General features: G+C 42.0%; 1 protein-coding gene across 5 annotated transcripts in view; it reads left to right on the top strand.

Annotated features, from left to right (window-relative positions):
- The window catches only part of Arhgap24 (Rho GTPase activating protein 24), a 365808-nt gene that overhangs the window by 248853 nt on the left and 97665 nt on the right, over nt 1-19290 (top strand). The window contains exon 1 of one of the 5 annotated variants that reach the window (XM_050155793.1): nt 6663-6832. The exons of 3 other annotated variants lie outside the window; for them this stretch is intronic. The gene's annotated coding sequence lies outside the window, so the exon portion shown is untranslated. Of the gene's footprint in view, nt 1-6662; nt 6833-17078; nt 17373-19290 lie in introns of those variants that run through there. One more of the 5 variants, XM_050155791.1, reaches the window with a different exon arrangement.

The raw sequence follows: 19290 nt of genomic DNA on the forward strand, positions 1-19290 counted from the left end.
ACACATACCTAGTGTGGCCTGGCAGTCAATGTCAGGTTTTGCTAAAGCCATTATGTTGTTTGGGGTTTCTGTCCTACCTGGTTCCTACAATTGTTGAGTCCCAAAGGAATCAAACAGAGTTCTACATTAGATTATAAACTGATTGGCCCATTAGCTCAGGCTTCTTATTAACTCTTATAACTTATATTAGCCCATTATTCTAGTATATGTTAGCCACATTGCTCGGTACCTTTTTCAGCAGGGCAGTCACATCTTGCTTCTTCTGTGGCAGGGTCACACTGAACACTAGACTTCCTTCTTCCAAGAATTCTCCTATTCTCATTGACCCACCCCTACTTCCTGTCTTGTTGTCCCACCTATACTTCCTGCCTGACTACTGACCAATCAGCATTTATTTAAAATATAATTGACAGAATACAGACCATTCTCCCAAGCACTTTGGTGCAGTCTCTCATTGATGCCAGTTTCTTAGGTTCTCAGAGTACCTGTCCTTCCTACATCTCCAAAGCTCCTATCCGGCAGTTGATGAGATAGAAGTGGAGATGGTGTGACAGGCCCTGGCTGCTCAGCTGAGATATGAGAGAGTCCTACCCATTTCTATTCCCACCCCTTTTCTGCCTTTGCTGTTGGTTCTGACTGGTGGATTTCCCGATTTTCCCAATTCTCCTTACCATAACTTGAATTGGTAGAGGAAACAGTGGTGGATAAGAACATTATTATTAATGTAAACTTTTGGTGTATTAATATGTTCTTCTGCATATATAGATTTTATTTCTTAAAACAGACCAGTATTTACTATTTTCTCACTTTGTATTTTACTATGTAATCACAGAGCTAAAATGAGGCCTTGTTGACTATTATTTTAACACAAAATGGAGATCAGTTTAAGAATTCAGCTTACATATGACCTAAATTCATTTTCATTGTTGCTTTATGTTTTCTAGTATAAATTATGTAAGCACAAGCACCAAAATAGCAATTTTGAAATGCCTATTAAAAAATGGGGCTGTAGCCCAGTGGGAGAGACCAGGCCTTCCATGTATGTGGCCGAGGGTCCAGCTGCAAACACCAAAACTCCAAAAGTGAACCATGAAGAAGCTCAGACATGGCTTTATAGCAAATGGATGGTTTGTGCATGCAAACAGTCCTGTTATGAACTATGATTATGGGAGATTTTATTGGTCAGGTACTTTGAAACCTTCGTAGGATCTGTACATGGGCCTTAGGAAACTGATGGCAAAGGCTCCTCCACAGGTGGTAATTAGTATCAAATTTTATTTACATGTTTTATTTGTATAAATATCTATCCTTGTTCTAGGATTAAAAATAAATACAATTTTTTATTGTGAACAAATTTAGAGCAGTTGCACACAGAAAGTTGGCATATTGGTTAAGGCATCCACGGAATTTATGACAATTAGTTGTAAGTAGCCAGTGTGTTTGCCACAAACAAATACTTCATCATTAATGTAGGCTATTTTTTCCACAAGACAACAGTCTTAAGAATATACTTTCATACCATGCTCCTTATTCTATAGAAATTTGTTCTAGTAGAACACTTTGAGCACAGAACCTCAAAGAAAAACGGAACTGTTCTCAGTTGTGTAACAGCATTAAGCTTTATCAGAAGCCTGGAAGAAGTCGAGTCACACCACCAATAGTGAAATATAGAAACTGTATCACATAAACCCCCAATAGTGAAATGTGGAAACTGTTTCCCATTAATGCCCAAAATGCTGTAAATTCTTTAAAATAACAAATGCTTATTTTTAACCCTTTTTAAACTTTAAGTATATCTTACAATATCTCATTTTAAGATTATAGGTATAAAAATGCTTATAAAATACTTTAGGAAACTACAACTACATTGTTACAATGTTATCTCTGAAACTCTACACATGTGTACATACAAAAGGGTTGGGATACACATATGTAATATACATGTGTATGCATATCTTTGTAGGAAATAGATCATACAGATAACATTTAACATTTAGGAGATTCAGTAATAGTTTTTTCAATGTCAAGATACTCATATTTAAATACAAATATATTTGTTATTAAATCATGTAATATGCAATACATACAATAATGCACACTATACATACATTACAATTTGCAATGTAAAAGATGTGTCCTTGAAAATCTTAACATAGTTCTGTAGCTGCAGTCCTGACTGCATTTTGGCATCTGGCTGCATATTGAGAACTAGATGCCTTGAGTTCCATGTTTTAGAAGATTCCACTTGCTGAAGAACAGTTATAGTCCCCTTGCACGTCAGCTTCCTTAGAGCCCTGAACACAGCATGTAATTGGAAAATCATCTGGTCTCTAATCTTCTGGTGCAGGCAAGCTCCTGGTTCCTTCAGAGAATGACCTGTGGTGGCATATTATCTGTGTGTAGAAGTGATGGGGAGGATTGATTACACTATAAAGATATTCCTTTATAAATATTTTAAAATATGTTCCAAGTATTGAATTGGGCAGTGCAATGGCTTAAACACAGTGTCCTGTCCTGCACTCTACGTTCATTTTTAACTTTCTGAACCAAGAAACAATTAATTTGTGTCAATGGATTTTATTTAAATAATCATTGGAATAGATGCTACTTTTTAATAATTCTGACTGTAACTCTTTTCTCCTCCCTTATTTGGGAAAACATGTTTTTAGACATGAGAAAAAAATTTCTCATTGACGTATGTTGTGTATGTCATGATAGACTTCACAGCACATTAGCTTAGAAAAACTCAGCTTTTCAGGGAAATCTGCTATCTCCAGACTAAGCGCTAAAGTAAATATTTTAAGTTCAACAGCAATGCCAGAAACCCCAGGAAGGGGAGGGTTCTTCACTGATGTCAGTAACTGGATACTTAAGATGCCACTAGTTTTGTTGTTGCTGTGGTTGCTTGGTTGGTTGGTTTTGTGTTTTGAGACAGCTTCCTTGTTTAGCCAGGCTGTCTTCAAACTCACAATGTAGTCAAGAAAGCCCTTAAATGCTTGATCTTCCTGCCTCTTTCTCCCAAGGCTAGCATTACAGACATGCACTGAGCACCTGGCAATGTGTGTTCCTTAATTCAGAACTTAACTTAAAAAAAAAAAAAGCTCAAATGAAAATCCTTGTGCTGGTCTTTTTCTCTACAATTGATTTCCTTGTCATTTATTTGCATCATTGTATTATTGCTGCCTTAGCCAATGGCCAAGAAAGATAAGGATGGCTCCTGCCTATAGTGGCAGCACCTGAAACAACATACTGCTGCAATTACAAGATCTTCAAATGTACAGCCTTCTGGGTTAAGTTAGGAAGGACAGAGAAGCCTGGATTCATGAAAGCTGTTGGGCAGAATGCCTTGCAAATGGGGATTTCAAAGTCAGAGATATTGTAACAGCAGGCACACTCAGAGAAAACATTGTATCAGCAAGCAAACTCAGAGAAAACATTGTATCACCAGGCACACTCACAGAAAACATTGTATCAGCAAGCACATTCAAAGAAACATTGTATCTCTAGGTACACTCAGAGAAAACATTGTATCATCAGACAACCTGGGAGAAAACATTGTATCAGCAAGCACATTCAGAGAAACATTGTATCACCTGGCACACTCAGTGAAGTTGCAACCTGTGTGGAATAGGATGAAGGGTAGAAACAACATGTGGGGCATGGGAAGCTGGTAGAAACTGCACTTCCTGGTAGGAGACAACAGAGATACCTCTCAGCTGGGCCTGGCACTGAGCTAGCAGTATGAACACCCCAAAGAGGGCTGTAGTTCAGAGCCTTGCTGCAGCAGCCTTTCAATGAATAAACTTGGCATTTCATTTACATCCTCAACCCACGATCCTGAAAATTTGGTTCTTCTACTTCTACTCAGCACTACAATTGGATAAATAAATAATAAATAGTCATCTTACACATAAATCGGGAAGAGATTGCCTTTTTTATTCTAAGGTAATCTAAAGGTCTCATAATTTAAACACATTCAAACAAATAATGCATTTGTTGTATTTTGAAAGGAGAGGAGCATTTTATTATAGTAAAATGCCTAAACTTGTTTCTTTAATATGAAGACAGACAGGATCCTGCTTAAACAACAGAAAGAATACTGGCACATAATATCAAAACTGATGGGTATAGAAATGGCTCAGTGGTTCAAAGAAGGTATTGTTCTTGCAGAGAATCTGAATTTGTTGCCCAGCCCTCATGTTGGATACCTCAAAACCACATATAACTGCAGCTTACAGCCTCTGTGGGTACCCACACCCTGTGGGCACATACTGCTGAAAGAGATCTGGCACCCTCTTCTGGCCTCCACAGGAACCACACTCATATAGGCATGCACACATATACATAACTAAAAATTTAGCAAACCTTAAAGACAAATTCTTTTTATGCATCTTACATCTAGTTCATTGCTGAAAAAAAAAACAAAATATATTTTCCTTCAAATCACTGCATTCCATGTAAGTAGACTTGCCTTGTACTTACAGTAAAGAAATTTTAGACTTGCCTTGTACTTACAGTAAAGAAATTTTCTTGTTAAGTTGCATCTCTGCCTTCTCACAGTATGAAAACAAAAAACTTCCTTCTCTTTCTGAGAAAGTTACAAGTTAACTCATTTGCCCAGACTATGGGGACTCTGGGTCATAAAGGACTTGGCTGTAATTTAAATTCCACTAATCACTAGTTAACAGTGTGCGGGCTAATTATTCTCACGGCTGAAGGGGATAATAGAAGCTGCCTCATAGGGTTATTATGAGAATTAATGGAGGTAGCATTCCTTCCTTAAGCCTCCCAGGCCTGTGTTTTTCATATAACACAGATGAGGCCACATTGTTAGCGCCTCTCCTGCTCTTCACCTGCCTCCCTCCTCTGTGTCTCCCACAACCTGAATTCTAAATAATGCAGAAGTAACTGCAGAAACGCCAGCGTTACTGCCCAGATGCACATGCTACAGAATTAACTCAGCGTTCCATCTCCAACCTTTCCCCTCCACTAATCGTCTTCTCCAGCCCACACCAGCGAGAGTCCACCAGGGCACTGGGTTGACAGTGAGGCCAGTTATGCACGTGGGCACTCCAGCAGAGTTTCAACTTCTCTGCTTCATTCTTCCCCCTAAGCCTAGATGGAACCCATGTTGCTCACAATTCACTCACTCCAGCCGTAGGCCATATGGTGACTGCCATCAGGACCTGCCACAAAGAGGACACTGGTTCAATAAAATCCTTAACTCTATTTAGAGCCCAATTGAAGCAATCACTCTCTATAAACCAAGGAGTCCTAGAAAAGGGACATCAGTTCACAGGCCACAACACTCAGCAGGGCAATCCAAGGGAGGAAAGAGACAGCTAACTGCCCTTTCCCCAGGATTCCACAATATACAAAGCATTTTCACCCACACATTGTTCTTCGCCACCCCTCACACCCCCCCCCCCATCCTAGGCAGTAGACAAAGCAGATGCTGGCAGCAAGGACTGATGCCTAGGAGGATAAATACACAGCAGGTGAGGAGCAGAATTTGGAGGATGGGGGAAGTGGCTAAAGGGCAGGGCTAGCCTCTCATCCATGCAATCATCCTATAGTTTGGTAAATAATTATTTGCCTGTGGGGAAAACCATGTCACTAAGAAGAAAAAAATGTTTCACAAAACTTTCAAAAGCCTAAAATTTTCCTCCTTCACTCACTTCAGAGAAAATAAAAATAGGAGAACTAAAAATTTGAAACCAGCAATTGAGAATCATCTACAACAATAATTGTATCAGTCTGGAGCAAACATGTACATGTTATAGATAGAAAGGCCTTCTGGAAGCCTCCCAGTATTGAAATATGTGTGTAAGTCAAGACCGCTCTTGAAGAGGAATGGTAAGAATTTTTACGAGAAATTTTAAATTCATTCTGTCAGCTTTATAAAAGCCCACATCATTCTGCTTCTTCAGCGTGGGTGATTGCTGCATAATTCCAGCATGCGCCTCCAATAAAGATTCGATACGAGATAGTATGAACCAAAAATATTTTTCTCTTAAAAGTACTATTTGATACGGTCAAATGTTTTAATTGTATCAGATTCCTCTTAAACATTGTTACCTTGAAAATATCAGCAAAACCTTAATGGCTTGAAATCTTAAAAAGGTGGCTTCTATTTAATGAGTGTAACTGCACTGATGCCTGCCATTGGTATGTGCTATGTGTTTGTGGGGGGGCAGGGGGCGAGAGGAAGGGAGGAGGAGAGGGAGGAAGGGGAGAGAGAGACAGGGAGGGAGGGAGGGAGGGAGGGGAGAGAAAGGGGGAAAGAGAGAGGAAGAGAAAGAGAGGAAGAGGAAGAGAGAAAGGGAGGGAGGGAAGGAAAGAGAGAGAGAGAGAGAGAGAGAGAGAGAGAGAGAGAGAGAGAGAGAATTGCTTGAAACATGCCTCTGGGTTGGCTGATTGGCTCCATGCCATTTAAGAATCTCAGCTTCACTGTTCTCTGACCTCCTATTGTCCCAGTTCTGATTTATGGGACTCAGACTCTCTCCAAAGGCAAGGTGTCTGGAGTTTAGGGTCGTTCCTTCACAGCCCCTCCCCTTCCCCCGTGCCCTCCCCCTTGCTTGGGTTCACCTTGTTGTAACCTTGCAGAACTCAGCATTTTTCACCTGGGCTCAATAGCCGGAGAGTCCACTGGAGCTGAGACCAAGCCATGGTTTCCATTCCTGGGTGATGGAGTCATGGGAGAAACTGCCATGAGCAAACATAGTGGGACCTGAGCCGGCTGGAGTGTGCGCTAAGCCGCTCAAGACAGAGCAGCTGCTCCGTCTTCCAGCCTGCATCTGCCACTGACCACTGAAGTGTGTGTTTGTGCAAGGTGAGAGCGGGGCTTTTCCTTAATTTGGAGACAAATTGCCAGGTATTGCTGTTGATTATGCTTGATAATTTGGGGGGATGTGTATCACTGACAAACCTAGATTGTTGACTGTGGGGGCTCTGTTTGTGCCCTGGTTCGTCTTCAGAGTCCAATCAGCTCCCCCACCGTATGTGTCTGAAACATGGCAACAAACTGAACGTGGAGCTGCTCTCGGTCCCTGCAGCGTGACCGTTTCGTGCTTCTCCTCGAGTTCTTTCCTTAATGGCTGCTGCCAAGTGTCGTGCTGTCCTTATACAGATTCCCAGTGCTAACTGGAAGGCATGCTTTAGATAGAAGTCTGAATTACTATTTTTAAAGTTCATGGTGTGATGTATTCTTTGTTTGCCCACATGCTAAGCACCGAAACTTTCTAGAGTCTCTCTGATGATCTAAGAACAGAAGCAGTGTGGGGCTTCTGTGCATTTGCTTCTCAAAATAAAGTTTCTACTTGGCCGTGTCTGTGCGTGTGTGCATGTGTGTGTGTGTGTGTGCGTGCATGCGTGCGTATGTGTGTGAAAATATCTCAGAACCAGAAAAAATTCAATAACATTTTTCTTCTGATATGCTTTTATCTTAACAGCATATAAGCTGTTTTTATGAGCACATTTAAATTGTACAGCTTTAGGTTTTGTGCCTACTAAGTAACACAGATACTATAGTAGCTTGTGGAAGTATATGGGAACATAACACACACTCCCCCTGAGTTCTAACAACAGGAACTAACCCATGTTCTTGGGTAAACAGATGGTCCTTAATCCTTAGCCACTGCAGCATGCTAGCTACCACACCAAACCTGTAAAATTATATACACATACACACACACACGTATATATATATATATATATATGGTTTCTTAGTGACTAAATAAATAGATAGGATATTTTTCATTCATGAATCACATCTCAGAAAGGGGGAATGTATAGGATTCAGGATTTGTTTAAGTAGGATTAGAAAATAATGCGGGATGCTACTGAGTTCAAGTGGGGAAAGCGACACTGTACTTAATTAAATCACGCGTGGAGGAGCAGTGCAGGACCCCACAGCCTCAGACGCTGGCTTCTAATGAAAGAGCAACACCATGCCTAAGGGAATCCAGAGTCAGCAGAAATGTAGCCCAGAAAAAGTTTAGTAAAATATGCTGTCAACTTGAAGAATGCAAGTGTCTGTACTCATTCTGACACAAAGAATAAAAACAATGAACACAATACCTTTAAACTGTTTAAAATTAGTTTACATGTAGGTAGACTCTGAAAATGAACACAGTCCATATATTTAACTAAGATTCAGTGCATTTAAACTTATTTTAAAACAATCAACAAATAATATAGAATATTAAAATTGTGCATGCTGCCTTAGCCAGTTTAGCAGGAATGTTTGGAGGCCCAGCTGGAATGTCACCTGTTTTCACGTACATACAGACTGTTTAATGCCTTGGCCTCTCTGCTCATGACTTCCTGCTTTCAGAATCTGTGTCAGACCCTGGGAACCTGACTCTACCACCTGCACGATTTCCATGTGAGTTGGAACCATAGGATTCACGTCACAGCCATGGGTGAGGAGTGCAGAGGCCTGATAGCCACAGAACTCCTTAGTAGAGTCTGGGGCTATAAGTGTTTTCAGGCTAAGTAGAAGCAGGTAGGGCTCCAGGTTCTTCTTTGCAAATACAGACTACAGACATTTCTTGCATGTCTGATTAAAAGACCTTTCTTTTTTATTATTTATTCTTTTGGAGACAGAGCTTCATAATGGTCAGGATAACCTCAGACTTGCTTTGGAACAGAGGGCAGTTTTGAACTTGGGTTCTTCCAGCTTCCACCTCCGGGGTGCTGGGATCACAGACATATGACACCATATCCTCTTTATGCAGTTTTGAAGTTAAAACCCAGGGCTTTTTGCACACTAGAAAGCATTTTAGCAACTAGCCTGCATCCTTAACTTCTTGTCTTTTTATCTTATTTTCAATGGCTTCTAAGAAAAAAGGAAAAGGCAGTTGCCAGAAGATATACCTAGATTGTAGTTCTGGTTATGCTTGGTCATGACAGGGTGTACCCAAGGAACTGATTGTTCTTTATCCTAATGCCTGGGATCACAGCTGCAGTTTGTGTTTTTGCTTTTTTTCTGAAGTTTGGCATATTTTCTGAATTTGGCATATGTATGACATTTCATGGGTATAGATCTCAGGTCTAGATATGAAATTCATTTTGATTTCATAGTGTTTTGGGAGGTAATTCCATACAAACCCTGAGGGGCTGTGCTGTGACTGCAGCTTGCCATGGGAGGTCGTGGCTGAAATTTCCCACTATGGTAGTGGGATGGTTTTCGAGAAGCTAGACTGCTTTGTAGTGAAGGTTTAGAAATTGAGGGTTTGGAAATTTAAGGTGTATATCTATGTATTATTATCAATATAATTCCTGTTTAAATATTTGAATTATTGTACTAGCATAGGTTTAAAAAAGGACACATCTTGTCCTACACACAATTTTTAAGAAAAAACTAATTATCAATGAAAAGCAAATTGTATGTAATAACCCAAACATTCTCCTCAACGTGCAGTTCCAGAAGTCATAGATTCTGGGGCATAGATCTGTGACACAGAACCTCCTCAGCACACGTAAAGTGTGTGTTTACTCCTGGAGACCCACCATCACACACACAGACTTTTACTAGCAAAGAGTCATCAAGACAGTGCAATTACAACTTCACAATATTTTCACGGAGCATAGGCATTCTTTACAAAGAAAGCATTGCCATGTACCCAATGGTATATTGGGCTTTAAAAGGATGTCCAAAAATTTAAATTTAGTATTTTTAAATGAATAAAATGCTTTTATTATCCTCTTTTGATTAAATATTTTAGAGATCATATGCTTTGTGTGTTTGTATAATGAAGTATTGAAAAAGTATGGGGAGTCCATCTCTTTCAGTTCGTGGCATCCTGCAAAATAGTGCCTCTGACAGGGGTCCTCAGAGCATGCCAGTATGTACAGAGATATTATTTTGTAGTTATAAAGTATAATATTCTATTGTTTCTAAGTTTTCTTATGAATCTGAAAATGGGGAAAGAGTCAATAAGAGTATCAACCAAGGACTCACGTGGAAAAGAAAAATAAGTGTCTGATACACAAAATAAATCTAAAGGAGTCAAAGACATAAAATATGAAGCCGGGAGTATTGTAGAGCAGGAATGAGTGTGTGCCTACTTGCACATGGTAGGTGCTGTACCAATGTCTCTGAGCTGCCTTGAGCAGGATTGTGAGAGGCATTCTACTGTAGCAGGAAAGAGGGTCCAACACTGCCTTCTGTGCTGACAGTGTGTTCCCTGTGCCTTTCAGGCCCCCGGGAACAAACAATGACAGAATCCTTACAGTATGTTTTATGCTAGAACCATATACGTGTTGGGTGAAAATCCAGGGTGCTCCCTTGCTCATACTGTTGCTTCCCAAGACTGGGTTTTGCCTGAAGTCTCACAGACAGATGTTTGCAGGATTCTGATCTGGAATTCTTGTTGGTGGGGCAATGGAATGATTTGTGCTTGGATGCTCCAGTGGTGTCAGGCTGGACTGCACTGAATCCCCAGTGATCAAGGGACCAGAGAGACCAAGCTGGTGAGCAGGAGGTCTTCAGCTGGGAAAGGTTTCTTTCATCTGAGCCTGTCATTTCTTATCTCTCACTTCCTGTTCTTCTGGCTAGTGTCTTTATCCTGCATCTCACACCACACCGTGACCAGGACAACAGAACGACTTACTGTCATTCATGCTCAGTTCCTCAATCTGGCAGCCTGTTTAGAGCGATGTGCAATGTTCCTAGCAACAGATTAAGGCAAATCCACAGAACCTCCAAAGCTGCAGCCACTGAGAACAGAAGGTCACCTAGTTGAATCTGGAATTTCTGCCTGTGGGCTTGTATTAGTTAAGAAACACAAATGTTTTTAAACATTTGAAACTTAACTTTAACTGAAGATTGGAAGGAGCAACCATTTTCAAAAACGAACACCGATAAAATTAGTCAAAGTAGTTAAAATGAGAGTCAAGTGTATGGAAGCTAAAATATCGATGTGGAACAATCGGAGTATATGATGTCAGCAGGGGGTGATCTTTATTATCAGAAATATTTACTATGAGAATGATGAACACAGAAAAGAGGGGAACCTAGACCTCCATTAAGAACCTTGAATGAGCTGTCGGATGGTAATTTAGTCTTTCTGGACTTCAGTTTTACATCTGTAAGAATGCCCTAAGTCACATATCAATGCTACAGTATGTACACAGACTTTGCAAAGCAGAGGACATGAAAAGTTCATTGTGAATGGTAATATTTTAACAGTCGGATTTCCACGACTTGGTGGACTTGTGAATTTTCCTAACTGGTTTGTGTGTGTGTGTGTGGGGGGGGGTGATAAAGACTGGTAGTGACCCCTAAAGAAAGTAAGGAAGATGAGTGGAGAATAAACAGGGCCAGTGTGACTTCCAGAGAAGAGGTATCTTATTGCTCCCGAGGATTTCCACACCAGTGCTGTGATTATCAGAGAGGTCTTACCACCACCGAGGACCTCCACCACCAGTGCTAACACCATAGCATACGCAGAAGGAGGCATTCATCTGTGTTTGATGGTGAATAAAGCAGAGAAAGATGGAGAGAGCGGGATGAAGGAAAAGGAAGGAGTGCGTGAAAGCGTAGTTTTGAAATATCACCAAGACTTCTTATCTGAATTCTTTAGGTCAAATTTACCTGTAATGTTAAATATCCCCTCTGGTCCCCCCACCCCTACACCCCGGCACAAGGCCACAACAAATAATGAAGTGTAGATACACTGATTGCAGGAATGCGTTATCGGTCCATAGAGAGGAAAAACACAGAGGGACTCAGTGTGCTCAGAACACACAGAACTTAATGCACCTGCTCAAAGGGAAAGGAACTGAGTCCATCTGGCAGAAACCCAGGCCAGAAAACAGGCCCCTACCTACAAGACCATTTGTGAAGGACAAATATTGATTGTTCTTTGCTTTGTGTTGTCCTTGTTTCGATAGCCCTTGCAATATCGCCTCTGTGTGAAAGCCCAGACTCTCTCGTGTGTCACAAACTCCCCATCAGCCTGCAGCCGGGAAGTAGTGAGCAGATGCAAACCCACCCAAACTACATCCGCCATTGCAATGGCCAAATGTCAGAAATCAGGACTACCCACCTGGCCCCTCATTAATTTCACAATCATATTTTTGTTCATTTAAATGGAGGAACATTCAGATGGTGCATACCTGAGGGACAAGTGGGCGGATCATGACTTCAAAGCTAGCCTGAACTACCTAAGAAGTTTGAAGCTTGTCTGAGCTGCATGAAACTCTATCTGAAAACAAACAAACAATAACAAATAAAAGACCCAATAACATTCCATAATATTCCAGAAGTTAGTCATAAAGTCTTTTGAGGAATGTGCAGGAAGTCATCACTGAGCTAGTGAGATTAACTGGATAACCTAGCCTTCCTATTCTTTCTACTTCTTCTATTCTTCATGGAGACAAGGTCTCAGGTATTCTAGGCTGGCTATTATGTGTAGCCCAAGAATAACTTGAACTTCTGGTCCCCCTGCCTTCGCCTATTGAATGATGGGGTTACAGGCCCCAATCACCATGCCATTTACGTAGCACTGGAGATTTTAACCAGGGCTTTGCCAAGCACCCTACCAGCTGAACCTCATTCCCAGACATCTCACCCATCTACTAACAAATGATGCATTTCCATGGCACACTTACTAAAGCAAATTGTGTGATCGTCGGAGAACAAGCTTTATTTCTTTATGGAATGACTCAAAAAGAAAAGCAATTACCAATAATTTGCAGGACTATAGAGGCTGCAAAAAAGACATGGTGAGCTCCTGACTCAGTTCAGCTTCTCTATGCTGAGACAGGCTGCCCTTGACTAAGATTTCAGGTCAGACGGAAGCTGTGGTTCTGAAATCAAGGGCACGTGATGATGAATAGGAAGTGTTTAAAATAAAAGAGACTAGGCTTGACCCCAAGTCATCTTGGGAAAGCACTTATAATAAATAGCAGGAGAACAAATGCCACATCCCAAGGAGAGGTCAAAAGTGAGGTTTCCATGGGGTGGGGACTTCATGTGACACATGGTTGTGCCACCAAACTACATCATGATGAGGGGTCTGCTCCCCTAAGAGTCACAACATCACACACACACACACACACACACACACACACACACACACACACCACAGCGCTGGTCATATTATGATCCAACTAAAACCGTTATTCTATGGATAATATTGCAAACAAATCTCCTCTGTAAGAATGAAGCTTTGGGACAGTAAATTGGACACTCCTCTTGGTAAGTCATCGCTAAGTCTCAGATCTGTGGCACTATCAGTGGATTTAGTAGGAGGAGCATTTTAAAAGTCCTAGCCATTCTTCTTTAGTGGTCTTTAAATATTGTATTGCATAGCAAGAGTGATGACCATATGTGCCAGACACTTTCCTGAGTGCTGTCCACACCCAAACGCTCTTAATTCTCATAACAGTGCTATAAATAACAGGTAAGGAAACTGGGCAGTTGAGGAAATGAGACAGCAGCTAAGTAAGTTTCAGTCAGCTCTTGGCTGAGTCAGAGCTCAAATCTGATTCCACAGCCTGTGGCTCAACCACCATGGAGACTGGTCTCAAGAGAGACATGTGATGTTTCTTAATCTGTCTTTCAAATGCCAAAATAACCGCACGAAAATGTGTGTTTTAAAAGTATGTATTGCAGTTTTTGCATTCGCTGACAGTTGACATCTTAGCAGGGAGGCAGGATAGCAAGTGACTGGGGTGTCAGCAACACAGGAAGCTAAGAGATGGTGTCTTCAGCTGAACATAGGAATACAGGGAGAGATCTGGGGGTGGGGAGGATGCCAACCTCAAAGCCCTCCCCCAGTGACACACTTCCGCCAGCAAGGCTGCACCTCCTCAAGGTCCCATAACCTTCCCAAATAACACCACCTTCTAAGGACCATATGTTCAGATATCTGCTCCTACAGAGGACATTGTCATTCAAACCACCACACTAAGTAAACTTTGATTTTAAAAATATATTTAAGTAAACTGGTTCCAACTTCACAGTTTCTCAATAGACCTCATCATTTTTCTGAGCTGCATTTTAAATCTTGTCTCAAAGCGTGGAGGATGTATGAATGAACACCATGAAGAGGAGATGAGGTTTGCGTGGTACAGTTTGTCCAATGTCTTCTCTAGGTCTGATGACCATGCAGCCTTGTGAACACCTCCGCAGCTGGCCTGTACCATTCTCCATGTCTCTGCCCCATTCCTTGTTATTTGAGTGAAATCATTCATGTATCACTTACAAGTGCGGCAGATATTTGGAATATTTAGTGGGACTGGATTTGATGATTGAGGTTCTACATTAAAAGGGAAACTTGTGACATCTTCAAAGCAAAGGATTGTCATGAATACTTACAGAGACCCTGCCTGTGCCGAACTAACGCTGAAACGCAACATCTATAAATCAAAATCCAATCAATGTTTTTAGCATTTTGACACAACTTGTTGGTAATAGCTTTGAGGTTGGCTTAGACCCATCCATCACGTCACTTGATCGTTCCTGTTACAAATCTCCTGTGTGAAGGGCACAAGCGGATGGAGAGCTGACTCAATTACCCAGCCAGACAGTGCATATCAATGTAGCAAACATAAAACTGCTGCTCATTTTGAAGGGTCTCGTTTCATCTTAATTTCTGCTTTATGACTTTCTGAAGTGTTCCAAAGACCATGATAATGGAGCCGTTGAAATGGCTATGTTACACCTGGTAGAGGTGGCACAAGGGATGCTCTTTCTTAGACCTACCTATTATTACTTCTAAGTGAAACTCAAAGTGAGTGTGTGGTAGACTACGTCCATTCAGGAAAACATAAGCCTGTTAGCTGATTGAGTTCTGAGCTATTTGAAAAACATACAGTATCTCACAATGAAAAAAATCCTTATGGAACCTTGATTATAGACATAATGACAGGAAAGAAAGATACTGTATTGTAAAATCATTTCAAGTTGTCATCTTTCCAACAGTTTGGGCAGATAGTCTGTTCTCAATGACAGGATGGGAAGAGAGTATTTCATGAGATGCCTGGTAGCTACCAAAGGGCCTGCTGGTGTGAGAGTCCCCTCTGTGTGCTGTGATTGTCACTGATGAATAAAGAAACTGCCTTGGCCTGTTGATAGGGCAGAGCTTGGGTAGGTGGGGAAAATGGAACTGAATGCTGGGAGGAAGGAGGCAGAGTCAGAACCACCATGGAGCGGCCGCCAGAGTAAGACATGCTGAATCTTTGCTGGTAAGCCACTGCCACGTGGTGATATACAGATTAATATAAATGGGTTAAACTAAGATGTAAGAGTTAGCCAATGAGAAGTTAGAGCTAATGGGCCAAGCAGTGTTTTAATTAATATAGTTTCCATAATGTTATTTTGGGACTAAGCAGCCAGGAACAAACGAGCAGCCTCCTTGCTACAGCCTGCCAATCTCTGGAGACTCTTCAGTCATTACTTACTCTTGGAACAAGGTGAACTGAGACTTGCTCTTGACACAGCTTCAAGGGGAATGGGTGGATCCTTTGCTGGATTCCTGGGACCTAGAGGGGCTCCCTGAACTAAATTTGGATCAAAGACCAAAATGTAACATATATCATTGTTTCTAGGCTGCATTCACCCTTCACTGGAATCTCTGTTTACATATGTAAACATGAAAGCCTATGACATTCATTTCTCCTTACTAACTGAGAATACTTGTGTTCAAAAACAGAGATTGAGAAATACAGAGCATATATGGAGATCAACATTCCTTGCTGTCTGGAAGACATATAACATAGTGCCTTAGAGCCCAGACTCAGACACTGTTTACTGAGACCTGAGATGAATCTCTTGGGCTCTCTAGTTTTATCATCTATAAAGCAGGAATAATGGGATCTATCTCATATGGTAATGATTAGAATTGAATTGCTCTTGGCTAATAGCAGTCCAGCATATACACTAAATACTTGTATTATTCTCGTTCCCTTTCTGTTGTGATAAGTAGAAATGGCCAAAACAACTTGGGAAGGCAAATGCTTATTCCGGTTTATAGGTTTCAGTCCATCATTGAGGGAAGTCGGAGCCCATGCACAAACAAGAGCAGAAGCAGAAATCATTGAGGAATGCTGCTTATTGGCTTGTTGGTGGCCTCATGCTCAACTAGCTTATAGCGATGTAACCTGCCTTCCGCCGGACCCACTACTGAGCACAGTCTAAACCAAGTGGGAATTAATGCTGGGTTTACTTTATGGGACATATGAATGCAGTCTTTTCTTTTCTGTGCTATTTCAATGCAGGCTCTATAGTCAGGGCTTCTGGAGTTAAATCCTGAATCTGATGATTCTCCAGGTAATTCTAGGCATATTGCTTAACCTGGACTCCTACACATCTGTTATCGGCACCATCCGCCGAAGCGCAGGAGCCAGGAATACAAAGCACTTTTATAATGTTGTTACGAGACAGTAAAAGAGGCCCACTAGGTCTATGAAATGCCCAAAACTGCCACTTCACCCCATTCGGGTCCTATCAAACAAGGGGTAATAAAGACAACAATCCCATTATCCCGTGGTCAGTGATCCAGCCGGACTGAAGACCTGCCAGGCTACATTGTAAACACGTCAGCTGTGGCAAAACTTAGTCAACATTGTTTAGACAGCATTTGTGATGTCTGGGTCACCAGCTGTCTGGAAAAAGAAGCACACGGCTTCCTTCTTCTGTGTAGTGTGGTGTGCCAGCCAGCTGGCATCAGGGGAAGGGGGAGAAAATCCCGTGCTGGCGGTATAACCAGTGTAACTCTGGGTCTCACTGGATCCCTATCCTCAGGGAAGGTGCTGCCCTACCCTTGGTGCCCCAGGCTTCTACAGGTTGACTGGCAGCAAAGAACTGAAAGTAACATGTATGAGTCTCACTCCAAGGCCAGCATAATGACGAACCACTGACTGCTACCAACACCAGCAGGGGTTCCCACCCCATAGGCGGCAATTAGCAGCTGAAATGGAGAACTCTGTGGATGGCTCGTTCCCTGTGGTACTTAGCCTGTTTGCTCGTACAACCCAGAACCATCTGCTCGGAGGTGGACTGTCACTAGGGAACTGGGCCATCCCAAATCAATCATTAATCAACCCAATACCACCCAGACTGACTACAGGTCAATCTTGTGAAAGCATTTTCTCGAAGAAGATCGCCTCTTCCCAGGTCTAGTTTTGTGTCAAGTTGACAAAAAGCAACCGGTAGAGAATTGCTAATTGTTCATCACAATAGAACTGGGAAATTTTGTCACATAGACATAGGAATTTAGGTGGAAGAAACAAGCAAGAAACGCTGCATACAACACCGAACAGTCTCCGACAGAATCTGCTACAGAAGAGTGAGGACAAAGGGCGAATCGTTCGTTGCCACATCTCTAGCCAGAGTTCTGTGCCCAGATGCCCAGCATACTGTAAGTCATTAACAATTGCTTATGAAATGAATATAGGAAATCTCTTATCCAATTTACAAAGTGGTAACTTGGACTACTTTGAGGTAACATCCTGGTAGATGGGATTAAATAAAAGCTCCCAGGATCTTTATAGACAGTGCTGTCAGTTTTAGGAAAACAGAACCCCACCCCATAGATGCCACAAAGTTTCTAGTGTATAGAAGTTAAAACTGCGTAAATCCATTATTCTCCTGAAGGAGTAAAGGAATGAAAGACTTCCAAATCACGTCCCCTAAGTAATGGCCTGACTGTCCCTCACCCATCACAAATGCAGCCATGTGTCCTTACACTTTGTGATCAAGGACACAGAAGTATTTTTTTTTTTTTTTACATTTCTGTTTTCTGTTTTGATCCAGTTGTGAAGTGTGGAAAAGTGGTCCCAGGGTGAAATTTTAGAGCAATGAATGTATACAGGTGTGGGTTATGAAGGGTGGAGGCTAGAGGTAGTCTCTTCTGGGAAACCCAGTATTAGCCAGTTGCAGAAGCAAGAGGGAGACGTTATGAAGGTCCAGAGCTTTGCAGGCTATTTTAAGTACTAAAAAATATCTTTGCCAAAACTTGCTGAAGTACATGCTGAAAATTTGAACCAGTGAAGTGTTCTAATAGTTAAGTTTCTCACTTTTCCTCTGCCCTTGAGCATCCACAAGAGATCTAATGAGAAGATCTAAAGTGTCGCCTGACCTTTCACACCCAGAATGGTTGCTTGATTGCATTTCCCAAAAAAAAAACACTATTGATTTAGATGATGCCATTTGGCCTGCCATGAGTTCCAAGACTAGAGAAGTCAAGTCGGCTGGCAAAATTCTTGCCCTAGGTACCGTGCGTGCCCAACAGAAGGGGTTTGCCAACAGGGAGTTGTACTAGATGCCCAGCGAAGTGAGTGCAGACTACAGCAGACAGAACGGGACCATGCAGCTGGAGAGAGTCAAGGACCAGAAGGAAGAGGACAGGCAGAGCAGGTCCCTGCTCTGCCCAGCTTCTCTGGGGTGAATTTTGAGTGAAAGCCTCAAGAAGCCATCTGTGTGATGAGCTTCTGGAGGCAAAGGATAACACCAATGGTGAAGGTTTCGATGTGAGGGAGCCTTGTGTGGGATCTGTGAGATTGCACGTGGAAGATTCAGCTGAGACTTAGTGAGCAGGGGGCAGAGGGAAGGTCAAATACTAGGGTCAAATACAAGATCATCTGACCAGGACATTAGCGATTATGGGGGTAGGATATAGTAGTGCTTGGGAGATGGCCCTGCCAAGGACACCCATGGCCTGTCTCCCATTGCTAGCAAATCTAGCATACACTCCGCTCCAGTGCCGCAGACAGCATGAATGCGTCTTCTGACATTTCTAGGAGACACAATCTCATGGTAAATTTCCTCTTTTACGGGGAGGATCTTACAAACTTCCTGCTTCCTCTTCCCAGTGGTGCCTGAGCCTTGGGTGTAAGAGTTATGTTGTTGTTGTATCCATTGGGACTGGGTTCCACACATCTTCATTTTGATAAGTTGTAGTTTTTGGAATGCTTTTCTGCTGTTGCAAAGAGGCTTGCCTTGATGAGGGTGAGGACACTTACCTGTGGGCATGAGGACAGATATTCGGGATGTACTTAGTGACTGCGCTGGTTTAATAGAGTGGAGATCATACATTTTCCTTCACGATCAGCCCAGGGGAGCGGGCTAGGTTTGCAGTATGAGAACACCTCCCTCTTATGAAACAGGTGTTAAGTCCAATTATAAAGCTGTTGATTGATCATTCGGAAGAGGTCTCTGTTGATTGATCATTCGGAAGAGGTCTCTGTTGATTGATCGTTCGGAAGAGGTCTCTGTTGATTGATCGTTCGGAAGAGGTCTCTGTTGATTGATCGTTCGGAAGAGGTCTCTGTTGATTG

This window comes from Alexandromys fortis, unplaced genomic scaffold, assembly GCF_014885135.2.
Source record: "Alexandromys fortis isolate MF-2015 unplaced genomic scaffold, M_Fortis_MF-2015_v1.1 scaffold_87, whole genome shotgun sequence".
Taxonomy (NCBI): Eukaryota; Metazoa; Chordata; class Mammalia; order Rodentia; family Cricetidae; genus Alexandromys; species Alexandromys fortis.